This window comes from Leptonychotes weddellii, chromosome 3 (assembly GCF_054177405.1).
Source record: "Leptonychotes weddellii isolate Sample4059 chromosome 3, ASM5417740v2, whole genome shotgun sequence".
In the NCBI taxonomy this organism is placed as follows: Eukaryota; Metazoa; Chordata; class Mammalia; order Carnivora; family Phocidae; genus Leptonychotes; species Leptonychotes weddellii.
In genome coordinates, this window is record NC_138371.1 from 84448575 (window position 1) to 84466111 (window position 17537).

Here is a 17537-nt window from a genome sequence, read left to right on the forward strand (position 1 = left end):
GTGGATGGAACTAGAGGGTAATTTGCTAAGCGAAATAAGTCAATCAGAGAAAGACAAGTATCATATGACCTCACTGATATGAGGAATTCTTAATCTCAGGAAACAAACTGAGGGTTGCTGGAGTGGTGGGGGTTGGGAGGGATGGGGCGGCTGGGTGATAGACATTGGGGAGGGTATGTGCTATGGTGAGCGCTATGAATTGTGTAAGACTGATGAATCACAAACCTGTACCTCTGAAACAAATTAATACATTATATGTTAAAAAAAAAAAAAGAAAATAGTAGGAAAGGGAAAATGAAGGGGGGAAAATCAGAGGGAGAGATGAACCATGAGAGATGATGGGCTCTGAGAAACAAACTGAGCGTTCTAGAGGGAGGGGGATGGGGGGATGGGTTAGCCCGGTGATGGGTATTAAAGAGGGCACGTTCTGCATGGAGCACTGGGTGTTATATGCAAACAATGAATCATGGAACACTACATCAAAAACTAATGATGTAATGTATGATGATTAACTTAATAGTATAAAATCAAAAAAAAACAAAAACAAAAAATGAGGCTCTTCTACTGTGCTTTCACCTCTGATATAACCTGGAGTTGCCATTTGTTGACTGGTTCCCAGGTGTCATACACTGTGCTGCATCTCACAGGTACTTTCTCACAACAATTTCATGAGTTTATGTATTATTATCTCCAACTGTAGAAAATAGACTCAGGAAGGCTAAATCAGTTGTCTAAGGTCAAACAAAGGTACAGGTAAACTGGAGAGTATTAATCTATCCATTCTTTTACATATGGGCTATGAAAAAATAAACAAATGTGGTATTGTGTTTCCCCCACACTGCTAGGCTCTGAGCATCAATTTCCTCATTTGCAAAATTCAAGTGCTATCAAATACTAACCATCTAATTGGGAAATAGATAAATAAATAAATAAAAAGACAGGATAATGGGATAATGTGATGAATTCAACATAAAAGCATTTATAATGATGAGGAGAAAAGTTGATGAGGTAGTGATGGACCACCTAGGAAGGCTTGGGGGATGGGCGGGGCTGGGGGGGAGGTTCTAAGAATGCAGGACATTAGAGCTGCATTTCTTTTAAAGATTAATGGGAACTTCTCAGGTATAGAAAGAAGACTACTTTAGGTCAATGAAATAGCACATTTAAAGCCTTGATATAAAACTTTGTGAGGATGGAAACCAGTGGTTTGCCAGCGCTGGATGTACTGTTTCACAAGAACTAACTATTAAATTTTCAGGAATTTTGCAAGCTAGCTGACTTCATGCAGGTAACTTAAAATTGGCCATGGTAGAAGTATTTACACAACAGAAATAAACAAATCCTACAAATCAAGCCCCACCCCCACCCTCACCCTACCCTGATGCCCAACCCCAAGAACTAGGGGTTAAACATTTATAAGCACACCAAAGCGGGTAAGTAAAAGCCAACTTGTCAACTGTCAAAAATCCGTCCATTTATAAAGCAAAAAGTTCAAAAAGGAAAGTGGATAAATATTAGGTATGTGGGTTCTTCAAATGTATGTCTGGAAAGGCTTCATATCATGGTCTAAGAAATTCAGGTTTGATTGAGCATTAAATAACTTTAAGTGGAGGAAAATTAGTTAGACTCCTATAGAAGATAATATTTCACATATTAATTGGCATTCTTTTTTTCCCCACTTTTTTTTGTTATCCATTTTCTTATTCTATAAAAGGCATCCATTACCTTGGAAAGAAAAGGATGATTTTGACAAGAATATAAGTCAACATATGTTTAAATACTGACTTCCAAAAGTGGCCTGTGAAAACCGGTAAAGTTATGAGCTATAGTCAGGCTTTGGTAATGGTTCCTCTGCATGTGTTTAAAAAGACAGAAGTATTAAAATGATTCCATGTTTCTGATATACAAAAATATGTTGATAAGGGAGCCACCAACAGAGAAATGGCTTATAGAAGGTGATGTGCAGGGGAGAATAAAACATGCTCAAATTCATGTAAATTACAGTGAGATTTCCATATTGATATCCTTCATGAAGCCACATAGAGTTCGTGTGTCTTTCAGAAGTCACAATAACATAAGATGAACCTTTGGTTGTATATATATGTATATATATGTATGTATATGTGTGTGTATATATATGTGGATATTTATATATATGTGGATATTTATATATATGTGGATATTTTTATATATATACATAGCTATTCAGATCATATTACTCCCTTCAGAGTAAAAAAGGCAATGTATACCTCATTACCATTACTCACTCCAATGTAACATTTCGGGAGCTTCAGGTTAAGACACAGTAGGAAGAACCTCTCTTGAAAACGACCCACCTATGTCAGAATGTACTATCTCTGTGCATGGTGGAGGTAGGGCGAGAGGACCATCTCTTTTGGTGTATAAAACAACCGAAACCTGTTGATCAAGAAGTTTCTATGTTTTCTGTGTTTTCACTCTCCAGGAATTGTATTGGCTTCCAAATTCATACACTGAAGTACTGTCAGTACGTCAGAATATGTGCATATTTGAAGAGTCTTTAGAGAAGTAATTAAGTTAAAATGAGCTCACCAGGATGGGCCCTAATCCAGTATGAATGGTCTCCTTCTAAGAAGAGCTTAGGCCACAGGACACACAGACAGAGAAGACAGCTGTCTATAAGCCAAGCAGAGAGGCCTCAGAAGAAACCAACCTAACACCTGATCTCGGATTTTCCAGACTCCAGAACAGTGAGAAAATTAACTTTGCCTTAACTGTTAAGGCAGTCCTAGCACCATGATACGAAATTTAATGGGGTTTTTCAATTTGTGTGTTTTTAGGGAAAAAAAGACTCTATTTCCAAGACAGATTTTCCTCTCCCTTTTATAAAGAAGGTCCCACATTATGCAGTTCTCTGTCTACAGCTGAAGTGGTGGTTTGCTTCTTTCCATTTACCAGCTTTCACTCTCTGTTGCTCATCTTCCCCAAAATGACTTTTCCTACTGGCTCAGTAGAATGGATAACAAGACTTGCCAAGAATTGCAGGGATTAATCAGGGACTTTTACATTTTTGAAAAGGGCTCCTAATTTTTGGAGTTAGGAAGAGCATATGTTCCATTAATCATATAGTCACTTATTTTTAATGTTATTTTCACTAACGTACCTTCTTGGTTAAAAAAAAAACGACTAAATAAACTAAAGCCCATAACAAATATTATTGTCTACACACAGAAATGGGAATCAGTCCTTTCATAGAAGGTGGTGTGTCTTTTTAATAAAACAGACATATACTGTGGATTTGTCTTTTTTAAAAAAAGATGCTATGGTAATTATACCTCCTTGACATTTACAGAACATGTTGTCATTTGTAAATTACTTCACAAGTATTCACTGTAAAGGAAATCACTGAAACAGAAAATTACTCTAGTAATTCTTACTTCCTCTGGAAATGTAGGGAAATCTCTTTATTTAGAAAACAATCGGAGGGGGAGACGAACCATGAGAGACTATGGACTCTGAAAAACAAACTGAGGGCTCTAGAGGGGTGTGGAGTGGGGGGATGGTTAAGCCTGGTGATGGGTATTAAAGAGGGCACGTGCTGAATGGAGCACTGGGTGTTATATGCAAACAATGAATCATGGAACACTACATAAAAAACTAATGATGTAATGTATGGTGACTAACATAATAAAAAAAAGAAAAAAAAAGAAAACAAGGACAGAAACTCCTATGAGGTAAAACTCAACAGAAAAGTATCTTCCCTTCATCAACACTTCAGTTACTACTTTAAAATAATATTAAATATCTTAAACATTCAGAAAAGCAGAGTAATATAATGCATACTCCTAGACTTTACTAGCAAAGGTTAACATTTATGTCAGATTCTGTAAAATAAATAAAAAATTACAAATTCAGGTGAAGTCCCATCTCCACTGTAATCCCATCTCTAGCTCCCTTCTCCAGACATAGCCACTATACTGAAATTGATTTTTATTATTCCCTACAATGTTTTTATAGTTTAACTAAATATGTATATGTTCATAAATATCTACAGCATTCATTGTCTTGCATGTTTTTAAAAGTTTTACTTAAATGTTTTATTAAACATATTACTTCTGGAAATTATTTTCCTCACTTAATATTATGACTTCTAGATCTATCCATGTTGATAAATACAGATAGTGTGCATTCATTTTTATTAGTAATATTCCAATATGAGTACTTAGCAATTCATTTATTCATTTTCCCATTAGTGTACCTTTTGGTTGTGTTTAATTTCTTGCAAATCCACAGGATTATGTATTGAACCTCTTTTTATAGGTCTCTGTACTACACATGTGTAAAATATTTTCTTTAGTATATTTGCCCTGAGTTGGGCTATAAATAGTCATATAATCAAATGTACTAGGTATTGTGAGATTTTTCCTTTCTTACATGTTCAAAAAGGTATTATCAGACTTGGTTTTTTGGTTTGTTTTTTTTTCTCATATTAGGAAAGTACATTTGTTTTTTGAGCTTACCATTGAGTTTTACTTTCATCTCACATTCAAAATGACTATTCAGACATCCTATCCTGTGAACTGGCCATTCACACTGCTTGTCCATTATGGTAGACTGACTAATGCTCACCTTTTTCCCAGGATGGGAATTCCCCTATCTCTTGCTTCCTTGTAGAGACCTGGCTGTTAGTTCTATGAAAGCTGACTGGAAGAAGAGAGTTGTTGGGGCACTTTCACAAACTATGTATGGATTTTCACTCAATCTGCATGTTCACAGAATGATTTTTACACTTAAACTACATTTTGCAGGTAAAGGAGTAACTTTTAGGCCTATTGAACACATTTATCCTCAAAATTTCTTAGTGCCTATAACTGTAAATCCTTCCAAAAATCTTATATTAGAATCCAATAGCCTATAGTGTGGTAACAAATCCTGAAATATGAATGATTTAACAAAATAACTGTTCATTTTCCTTCCGCATACAGTTCAGTGTAGAGTGTCCTAAAAGGTACTCTACCTGAAGACTTAAAAATCCAGTGTGTGTCCATCTTAGATATTCACCATCTAAAATACATGGCTTCCAAGTTCACCTTTAGAAAGGAAAGACAGAGTAGGAGGATGGTCCAAAGTGATTTATAACTTAAGCCTAGAAGTGGCTTACGTTACTTCTGTCTACATTTCATTGGCCAAATCAGTCAAATGGCCCCAATATAACTGCAAAGAAGATGGTGAAATGTCTTTCCATGTGCTATGGAAGAGGCAAAAATGTGAGAGACACATAGCTTTGTGTCTCATACATCTGTGCCATGTAAACTGATTTGCTTCTTGCAGATCTTCCAACTGAAAGGGAGCTTTCAGCTTTTTCCACTCTGCTAGGTAAATTACCGCTCATCCTTCTGCTTTCCAGCTCCCAAAATTTGACATTTCTATTTAGCTGTCATATCCATTCCTATTATATTTGTCCTTGAGAGTTTATGTCTTTTTTATTCCTTTACTGTTAAGTGGGGTTCTAGAATATAGCAGTGATAAATGATTATGTTCATTTTGCCATATTTAACAAGAAGCCTGAAAAGTTATTTGATACAAAGCTTTGTTAAAGCCATAAAATGATCCAATCTATAAATTAATTCCTGAAGAGCCAAATCTACCCTACACATGGAAAAACTACCGGCTAGAAGTAATTAAACACGCATGAATAAAGTATCAAATTGTGGAACTATTTTCATTTCCATTAATCTTGTCCTACATTATATAATATTTGTTTATAGAATTTAATACTTCCAAAATATGCCATATAGTTAAAAAGTTATTTTTATAGAAGTGAAACTGCAACTAACTTGGGCCATTTGGAAGCACAGTTATTCTAATTATTTAGCAAGAATACTGCTATCCATATGGTAGCAGCTTACCCAAATCATAGCAGACTAACAAGGGAACAGTTGCTTCCAGAGCTTACAGATTCTAACTTAGAGAATGATTGCAAGATCACATCATGAAAATGACACCAGGGAATAAAAGGTGAATGGTGAAATGAAGAGAAATAAACTAAAACTGAGAAAGGCTTAAAAAAAGAATATATTTGGGAAATCAGATAGAATATATGCCATCTATTTTAGTGATTTTGACTCCAAACTGGTGGCATTTGTCTGCTACCAGTCAAACTGACTGGGATATCTGAAAAGAAAATAAGAATTATAGCCTGAAGAAGAAAAAACAGGCACATAACAAGTCTTACATATAAAATCCCCGGATGCCTTAGAAAGCAGACTAATAGGTGGGCTGCCTATGACAATATAAAATTCAGCAAGAAAAGACATTCAAATAAGCAGACTTTCTAAAATATCTGGAGGACAAATTTGAAAATGTAAGAATTTAAAATTCCTATGAAAAAATACTAAGCATTACTGAGAAATTTTAGCTGGAAGATTACGAGTTTACTTTTTTTCTATAACCTCCTTACTTGGCCAAATTAACCTGAGGTAAATGATGTCTTGTTTAATAAAAATTATGTTTATGTTAGGTTAGAATACATAACTAAGAGGGCCATACTTAAGTTATTTTTTTTCTTTCTGATTCTCAATAAAAATAAAACTAAGATATTGATATGCCTTTCAGTTTTTTTTCCAGTTTTATTGAAAAATAATTGATATACATCACTGTAGAAGCTTAAAACATACAGCATAATGGTTTGATTTACATTATTGTGAAATGATAACCATATTAGGTTTAGTTAATGCCCATCTTCTCAGAGAGATAAAATAAGAAAATAAAGAAGAAAAGAAAAAAGTAAAAAAAAAAATTCCTCTTTGTGATGAGAACTCAGGATTTACTCTCTTAACTTCTCTATATATCATACAGCAGTGTTAGCTATAGTCATCATGCTATACATTCCACCCTTAGTACTTATTTATCTTAAAACTGGGAGTTTATCTTATGACCACCTTCCTCCATTTCTACCTCACCCTCACCCTCCACCTCTGGTAACCATAAGTCTGATCTTTTTCTTTGAGATTTTGTTTGTTTGTTTAAGATTACACATATAAGTGAGACCATGTAGTATTTATCCTTTCTGCCTGACTTATTTCACTTAGCATAATGCCTTCAAGGTCCATCCATGTCTTCACAAATGGTAGGGTTTCCTCATTTTTTTATGCCTGAATAATATTCAATTATACATATTTTATACATTATATATATTGTGTATATAATACACACACACATACCCCACAATCCACTATTTCTTTATCCATGTTTCCGCTGATGGACACTTAGGTTGTGTCCATGAATGGTTATCGTAAATATGTTATGAACGTGGGGGTGAAAATAACTTTTTAATTTAGTGTTTTCATTTCCCTTGGATATATTCTCAGAAGTGGAATTGATACATCATATTGTAGTTCTATTTTTAATTTTTTGAGGATCCTCCATATTGCTTTCCATAGTTGCTCTACCAAGTTACAGTCCCATCAACAGTGCACAGGGTTCCCTTTTCTCCACATCCTCACCAGCATTTGTTACCTCTTGTCTTTTTGAAGATGGCCATTCTAACACACATGAGGTGATACTCATTGTGGTTTTAATTTTCATTTCCATAATGACTAATGATATTGAGCATCTTTTCATGTACCTGTGGCCCTTTGGGTATCTTCTTTGAAGAAATGTTTATACAGGTCCTTTACCCATTTTTTTTAATTGGGGTATGTATGCATGTATGTAAGGATGCATGTATATAATGCATGTATGTAAGTATGTATGTATACACTGAGTTGTATGAATTCTTCATATATTTTGGATTATAACCCCTTATCAGATACACAGTTTGCAAATAACTTTTTCCCATTCTGTAGTTTGCCTTTTTACTTTGTTGATAGTTTCTTTTACTGTGCAGAGCTTTTTAGTTTGATATAGGCCCACTTATCCATTTTATAATTTTGTTTTTGTGCTTATGGTGTTATATCTAAAAAATCATTAACAAGACCCATGTTAAGGAGCTTAATTCTTTAGTTTTCTTCTAGGATTTTCACAGTTTCAAGTCTTATATTTAAGTATTTAATCAATTTCAAGATAATTTTTGTGAGTGGTATAAAATATAGGTCCAGTTTCATTCTGTTACATATGAAAACCCAATTATTCCAGCACCATTTATTGAAGAAACTGTCTTTTCTCCATTGAGTATTCTTGGCTCCATTCTCAAATATTACTTGGCCGTGTATATTTGGGCCCTTAACTCTGTTCCATTGGTCTATTTACCTATTTTTATGCCAGTGCCATACTGTTTCGATGACTATAGCTTTATAATATAGCTGGAAATAAAAAAGCGTGATGCCTCCTGCTTTTCTTTTCTTTGTCATGATTTCTTTGGCTCTTTGGGGTCTTTTATGATCTATATAAACTTTAGGAAATTCTTTTCTATTTCTTTAAAAAATGCCATTGGAATCCTGGTAGGGATTGCATAATCTATAAATGGCTTTTGGTAGTATTGACATTTTAACAATATTAATTCTTCTAACCCATGAAAATGAAATACCTTTCCATTTATTTGTGTCTTCTTTGATTTGTCATCAGTGTCTTACAGTTTTCAGCACAGAGATCTTTCAACTCCTTATTAAAATTTATTCCTAAGCATTTTATTATTTTTGGTGTTATTGTAAATGGGATCAATTTATTTCTTTTTCAAAAACTGTGTTGTTAGTGTACAGAAATGCTACTGATTTTTGAATGTTCATTTTATATACTACAACTTTACTGAATTCATTGATTAGACCTAACAGGTTTTTTTGGTTGAATCTTTAGGATTTTCTACATATAAAACAGGCCATCTGCAAATAGAGACAATTTTATTTCTTCCTTTTTAATTCTGATACCTTTTTTTTTTCTTACCTGATTGCTCTAGCTAGGACTTCTAGTACTATGTTGAACAGAAGTGATGAGAGTGGACACCCTTATTTTCTTCCTGATGTTAGAGGAAAAGCTTTCAACTTTCCACCATTGAGCAAGATGTTAGCTGTGGGTCTTTCACATAATGCCTTTACTATATTGAGATCTGTTTCTTATATACCTAATTTGTTAAGAATTTTTATCATGAGTGGATGTTGAATTTTGTCAAATGCTTTCTCTGCATCTATTGAGATGATCATATGATTCTTTTCTTTCATTCTATTAATGTGATGTATCACATTGATTGGTGCATTAAAACATGCTTACATCCCAGAAATAAACCCCAGTTGATCAGAGCACACCATCATTTAAAAGTGTTGCTAAATTCAGTTTGCTAGCATTTCATGAGAATGTTTGCATCAATATTCATCAAGGATATTGACCTATAGTTTTCTTTTCAAGTAATGTCCTCTGCTGGTTTTGGTATCAGGATAGTGCTAGCCTTGTAAAATGAGTTTGGGATGGTTCCCTCCTCTTTAATTTTTTGGAAGAGCTTGAGAAGGAATGGTGTTGATTCTTCTTCAAATGTGTGGTAAAGTTCATCAGTGAAGCCATCAGGTCCTAGGCTTTTCTATTTATTAAAAAATCACTAAATCTCCTCCCTAGTAATTGCTTTGTTTCCTGATTTAGTCTTAGTAAATTGTACATTTCTAATAATTTTTCCATTTCTCCTAGGTTGTCCAGTTTGTTGGGTAACAGCTGTTCATAGTGGCCCCTCATGATCTTTTCAATGTCTCTGGTATAAGTTGTAACATCTCTTTTTTCATTTATAATTTCTAAATTGGAGGCTTTTCTCTTTTTTCCTTGGTTAATCTAGCTGGTGGGGAGGGTTGTCAATTTTTTTTATCTTTTCAAATAACCAACCATGTTCACTAATTTTTTCTAGTGTTTTCTCCTTTCCAATGTTACTTAAGGTGTAGAGTTAGGTTGTTTATTAAAATATTTTTTGCTTCTTAATACAGGCATACACTGCTATATACTTCCCTCTTAGAACTGCTTTTGCTGCATCCCATAGGTTATGGATGTTGTTTTTCCTCTTTTGTCTGTCTTGAAAACTGTTTTTTATTTCCCCTTCCACTTCTTCAATCCACTGGTTGTTCGGGAGAGTGCTGTCTAATTTCTATGTGTTTGTGAATTTTCTAATTTTCTTCTTGTTACTGATTTCAAGTTTCATGCCATTGTGGTCAGAAAAGATACTTAGTATGATTTCAGTTCTCTTGAATTTTCTAAGACTTGTTTTGTGGCCTAACACATGCTCTATAAAACCCTATAAAATGTTCCATGTTTATTTAAAAAGAATATGTATTCTGCTGTTATTAGACAGAACGCTCTGTGTGTGCCTGTTAGGTCTGTTTGGTCTATAGTGCTGCTCAAATCTGCTGTTTCTTTATTGATTCTCTGTCTGGATGATTTATACATTGTTGACAGTGGGATATTAAAGTTCCTACCTATTACTGTTTATTTATCCTTTTAGCTCTGTTAGTGTGTGCTTTATATACTTAGGTGCTCCAATACTGGACACATCAGTATTTATAATTGTTGTATCTTCTTGATGTATTAACCCAATTATCATTACATAATGACCTTCTTTGTCTCTTTTTACCATTTTTAGTTTAAAGTCTATTTTGTCTGATATAAGGAAGGTACCCCTGCTTTTTTTTTTTTTTCCATTTACTTAAAATATCTTTTTCCATCCCTTCACTCTCAGTTGATGTGTGTCATTAGGGCTAAAGTGAGTCTCTTCTAGGTAGCTTTTTGTTGATCTTGTTTTTTTATCCATTCTGCCACTCTATATGTCTTACATTTAAAGTAACTATTGTTAAGTAAGGACTTACTGTTGTTATTTTGTTAATTGTTTTCTGTTGTTTTGGAGGTTCAATGTTCTTTATTTCTTTTTTGTGTGTGTGTTTTGATGTCTTTTGGTCAGTATGCTTTGTCTTCATCAAGTTCTTTTGTGTAATTACTATAGGATTTTCCTTTGTGGCTGCCAGGACTTACATAAAATATCTTAAATTTATAGTAGCCTCTTTTTAAAACTGATAATTTTAATAGAATTCATAAATTTTACCCTTACTTCTCCACCTCCTTCCATTTTAGGTTATTGCTATTATAATTTACATTTTTTTAATATTGAATAACTAACAAGAGATTACTGTAGTCATTATTTTTGTTATGCTCTTTTTTTAACTTTTAAACCAGAATTGTAAAATGAGTTATGCACCACTGTTCTCATATTGCAAAAATCTAACTATGACTATATTTATCATTTACAGTGAGTTTTATGTGGGTTTTTTTTTCCTTCTTTTCTCTTAAATGTTTTCATGATGTTAATTAGTGCTATTTACTTCCATTCAAAAAATTCCCTTTAGCAATTCTTGTAAGGCAGATTTGGTGGCAATAAACTCCATCAGCTCTTGTTTGTGTGAGAAAGTTGTTATCCCTCCTTCATTTCTGAAGAACAGCTTCACCAGGTATTGAATTCTTAGTTGCATCTTTTTTCCTTTCAATATTTTGAATTTGTAATCCCATTCCCTCCTGACCTAAGAAGTTTCCTCTTAATTTCTTATTTTTATTTATATGATTTTAAACTTTTCAATAAGTAATAAGACTAACATCATGCACTAATGCTAAAATAACAATGTGGAATTGTATTTTAAATATGCTGTTCAGTTGCTTTGCTGAGATGAAGAAATTATGCTCTAAACATAAAGATAAGCACACAGATATACTGAGATATGAAATTTGTAGAAGGAATATCCTTGAGAGTGATATTATATTAAAGTGGAATGTTTTTAGTACTGTGGTCATTTCCTGTCACTAGAAAACATTATTCAACGCAGATTTAAAATGTGGTGCAAGTTCTAGAATAAAATGGATTTTATTTTCTCCAAATTTCTTAGAATACTAAAAATGATATGTTAGTACATATTTATGGATGTATGTGTAAACAGAGATAAAAGCAATATCAGCAATCACCTGAAAATCTTAGCCACTGTCCTCATTTTATAGAGAAGGAAACTGATGCCTATTTTTTTTTTCTAATGGGCACAAAAGAAAAAGTATAGAATGGTCAAAATTAAAATTAAATCCCTGTCTTTTAGGGCAAAATTATGTTGACAGGTAATCCATGTGAGAATTCTTCTGGTTACCAACTCAAATTTATAAGATCTGGCAATGCATTGAAAAAAAAATGCCTATCATGGCTTCCAGGTTTGGAGAACACTGGCAGTTGCCTAATGCTGAACTTCTCCCACTGCTATTGCACCAAAAAATTATCAATTAACAAGAACAAATCAAACCACACATGACCCTTGTGTTCACCATTGCTAGAGACAGAGAAGATGAACACACACACACATGCACACACCCCCTTCAAGTTATGCATAAGTAGAATAGTTCTAACAGATTACTTCACAAACCACCTAACAAATGCAACCTACTGGTCATGGAACATGGGGAGGAGCATCCCCAGAGATTCCATGAAAAAGACTAAGAGGAGTAAAACTCTTAGATGAAGCACTGACAAATCATTTCCAGAAGAAAGTTTACCAGTAAGTTCAAAATACAGAACATAGGTCAGAACTTGGTAGCTCAGATGTAGATGAGGAGAAGAGCCCTGAAAGTGTGTGGGCCTGGAAGTGGCAGTCTTGGAGAAGCATTCCTGGGGGAGAATCATAGAGAGAGAAAATAGCTGGTAGGACTTAGAAATGAGGCCATGAAGGGAAGAAAGGAAATAGAGGAGGGAAAAAAAGGATCCTACAGAAACAAAGGTGAAAGAAAACATACCAATCTTCCCCCCCACACTACTACTGGCAACAAAATGGTAAATGAAATTTCACAGAAGAGGGCAAAACTGACAGAAGAGGATATTTTTGAAATAGACACTGTGTTCAAGAAATGAATAAGAAGAGGGACGCCTCCGTGGCTTAGTCGATTAAATCGCTGCCTTTGGCCCAGGTCATGATCCCAGGGTCCTGGGATCGAGTCCCACATCAGGCTCCTTGCTCAGCAGGGAGCCTGCTTCTCCCTCTCTCTCCCTCTGCTTGTGCTCTCTCTGTCAAATAAATAAAATCTTAAAAAAAAAAAAAGAAATGAATAAGAACAGAAATAAAGCAGACTATATCCATTCAAAACTATAAAGAAAAATCTAAAAGACTCTGCTGGTGAGAAGTCTCCACTACACAATGAAGCTGAGAAAATACCATAACATAACACATGAAATTGCAGTAAATATCCTCAAATAAACATGTGGACAATTTTAAAAGCCTACCTCGAATGAGAAATACAAACGCTAAGACCAAGGGGCGCCTGGGTGGCTCAGTCGGTTAAGTGACTGCCTTCGGCTCAGGTCATGATCCTGGAGTCCTGGGATCGAGTCCCGCATCGGGCTCCCAGCTCAGCAGGGAGTCTGCTTCTCCCTCTGACCCTCCTCCCTCTCATGTTCTCTGTCTCTCATTCTCTCTCTCTCAAATAAATAAATAAAATCTTAAAAAAAAAAAAAAAAAAAAACGCTAAGACCACAATGCACAAAGAAAAAAAAAAAAAACAAGAAAGAATAAAATAAAATGAGAACTGATTGAACTTAGGAAAAAAATAGAAGAAAAGATCATTTCAAAAAATGAATACTGAATCACAGATGCCCAAGAAAGAACAGATTCAAATGAACACAAAATATAGGATGCTGGAAAAAACAAAGAGAAATAAGATTAGATAAAGAAAGAAGTAAAGTAGGTCCAAGAAAGTGGAATAAAATGCGGGAGTGGAAAATAGGCAGGACGGTCCAACACATTAGATGTTCCTGGGGAAAAAAATACGATAGAACAAATGACTGTTTAAAAATGCAATTTTAAAAACATGTTCCAAAAACAAAAGAAGACCAGAATCTATACAAGAAAGGACCCACCAGATACAAAGGAAATCTGACCCAGAACAAACAACCCTGAGACACATACTAATGAAACTATCAGATTTTGAAGATAAAGGAAAGTAATCCAACAAAAAGATGAAATAACTAACAAATGCCAAAAAAATAAACTGACAACAGACTTCTTAGAAAGAACATACAGATCAAGGCTGCAGTGAATTTTCAAGAAAGGTAAAGAGAAAATGTGTACCAAGAATATTATATCTTGCTAAATTGTCCTTCAAAAAGTTTTTAACATGCCAAATTCAAGAAATACTTTTTAGTGTGACTTTCCATAGTAATCTACTGCATGTTGAGCTGCATTCCACCAAAGACAATTTGACTAAAGGACTGAGAGTAAGCATTTTATATATGTAACTGTAAAACTAAGACTACAATGCAGGTGGAAGACATGGGTAGAAGAATAATATATAAACGTTATTTGTTCTGACAAATAGAAAGAATTCACCTAAAATATGGAAGGATAAAAAACAGAAACATGGGAAAGCAGAATAAGATGACAGGTAATAGCTAAAAGTCATTGAAAACTAACATATATTACATATAGTAATAGATTAGTTTAGATAAAGGAGAGGAAAAGGCACTATAAGAAGAGTTAATGTAAAGATAGTCCCTGGGGCGCCTGGGTGGCTCAGTTGGTTGGGCGACTGCCTTCGGCTCAGGTCATGATCCTGGAGTCCCAGGATCGAGTCCCGCATCGGGCTCCCTCTCATGCTCTCTGTCTCTCATTCTCTCTCTCTCAAATAAATAAATAAATAAAAATCTTAAAAAAAAATAAAATAAAATAAAAAAAAATAAAGATAGTCCCTAAAATAAAAATACAAGCATTCTTAAATACCAAAACTAGATTTAAAAGCAAAAAGTATACTCCAAATAAAGACACATAGTAAATATGAATGACATACACTTAATTCAACATAAGATGATGGAATTGAGACCAGTTATATCAACAAATGTAAAAGTTAATTCATCTGTTAAAAAAAATTTACTGTTTACATTGACTCACAAAGTGAAACCCAACTCCATGCTGATGGTGAATATGAGACATACTTAAAATGTGGTGATTCAAAAAGGCTAAAAATAAAGAGATAGATGAAGATTTAGTAAGCAAATGAAAACAGTAAGAATGCATGTGTTGCAATCCTCATATCAGATAAAGTAAAATTAGCCAAAAATGATGAGAAGAGTTACATAAGGACACTTCATAATGTTAAAAGCTACATTCCACAATGAAGATATAACAGTTTTTAATATCTATGTGCCAAATAATACAAGCAACTGTGCATAGAAAAAAAATAGAAGATGCAAGAGAAACAGATAGAAATGCTAATAATAGGGAATTTAACAATTGTTCAGTCTAAGTGAGGACAAGTGGACAAAAAATGAGATATTGAAAAACCTAAATTGTATAATAAGTAAGGTCCATATATAGTCACACCAATAATAGAGGATAAACCTTCTTAAGTGCACAGAGACCATTTATAAAGATTACTTACAGATTATAACACAAAGAAAATATCAGTGGGTTCTATAAAATAGAAATATCACAGTTATTAACATAAATTAATTAAATACCCTATCCAAAAACCTTTCTTAGAAAAACAATGAAAATAAATGCAAAGGAAGTATGAGGAAGTCAATAATGAAGAAAAATGTCAAAATTAATGTAGTAGGGAACATAACAGTAGACCAAATTCATAATCCAAAATCTTGTTTTGTTTAAAAAATAACCAAAAGACAAAGCACTATTTTAAATAATAACTGAAGAGAGAAAGGAGAGATATATAAAAATAGAAAATGACACAGGGTAAATAATTCTATACGGGTAATACATCTATGCAAGTAAATTTGAAAATCTAGAGGAAATGAGTCATTTATCTTAAGAATATAGTCTATCAAAACTATTCCTACTTTGAACAGACCACTGTCCACAGAAAAAATAGAGACAATTTTCAAAGAAATAACATGATAAAGTATCAGGTCTAGCTGTTTTCACAAAGAAATCCTACCACACCTTTAGTGACCAGAGAGTCTCAAAGCTATATAAATTGTTTAGAACATAGAAAATGAAGGGAAACTTTCATATTATTGTTATTAAATAAGCATTATAATATCTCAACTTGGTATACAGAGCAAAAAGGAGAAAACCACAAAGTGAAGTATGTGTTACAAATGCAAAAATGGCTCAATATTGGAAAATACATTGATATAATTCACCCTATTAATAGATTCAAAGAAAAAAATCGTATGTTTATATGTTTATCTTTAAAGATACTAAAAAAGGCCTTCAATACAATTTAATATCCATTCTAATAAAAATTCTTGACAAAAAACAGGAATTGATGGCTACTTCCTTAATATGTTTGAATACACACACACACACACACACACACACACACACACACACCTTGTGACTGGCAGAATATGCCTTTCCCCCCAAAGAAGTTCATGCCTTAGTTCCCAGAACCTGTGCATATGTTCCCTTAAATGACAGAAGATACTTTGCTGATATGATTAAATTAAGAATTTCAAGATGGGGAGATTATGCTGGGTTAGCCTGGTGGGCCCAATGTATAAACAAGTTTCCTCATAAGTAAAAGAGAGATGCAGGGGAGTAAGGATCAGAGAAATCTCAGAAAAAGATCTAAAGAAACTACACCTCCAACCAAAGCACTCAAGCAGTCTTGGTAAGCTAGAAAAGGCAAGGAAACTCCTTGCTAGAGCCTCCAGAATAAATGCAGTTTGCTGACAACTTGACTTCATTCCAGTGAGATCCATTTCACACTTCTGACTTCCAGGACTGCAAAATAAAAAATGTGTTGTTTTAAGCCACTAAGTTTGTGGTAATTTGTTACAGTGGTGATAGAAAACTGATAAATACCTTTATCATAAAAACAAATTCTTACTTAATGGGGAAATCTGGAGGCCTTGTCAATGAGATTTAAGAAAAGTAAGAATATGCAGTATCTTTGTGACTATTTAAGATATTTCTGCATTCAGTACATTAAACTAGAGAAAACAAAGGCATGAGAATGAGAAAACAATATACAAAACTATCTCTATTTGCTGATAACATGACATTATATTTGAAAAGCACCAGAAGATAAATGATAAAAAATGACTCATTTAATCAAAGAATTCAGCAAGCTCCAAGTTATAAAATTAACATACATACATCAAAAGCATTTTTTATTATGACTTAGAGAATGTAATGGATGACAAAAACACCATCTAAAACACCAACAAAAATATAAAACTTAACTTAGGGAAACAACTTAAGAAATGTTCAAGATTCCTATAAATAAAACTATAAAACGTTTCTAATAGACACATAAATGTCTCCACATCAAGGTATTATTTCTTTCTAAGTTAATTTATAAATTTTATTTAATCACAAAAAATCCAATGAGCTTATTTTATTGAGTTGGACAAGCTGATCATAAATTTTTTAAGCAATAATTTACGTAATACAAAAAAAGAACAGTTATGAGGAGGGACTAGCCCTATCAGATATTGAAATTATATTGGCAAAGCCTCTCTAATTAAAATAGTTGGGGACTGGCTCATAAATAGACAACTAAGGGGCACCTGGGTGGCTCTGCTGATTTAGCATCTGCCTTTGGCTCAGGTCATGATCCTAGGGTTCTGGGATCGAGCCCAGCAAAGAGGTCCCTGCTCTATGGGAGTCTGCTTCTCC

General features: G+C 33.8%; 1 protein-coding gene across 1 annotated transcript in view; it reads right to left on the bottom strand.

The window, feature by feature from the left end:
• The window catches only part of THSD7B (thrombospondin type 1 domain containing 7B), a 658530-nt gene that overhangs the window by 492339 nt on the left and 148654 nt on the right, over positions 1 to 17537 (bottom strand). The window lies entirely within an intron of this gene.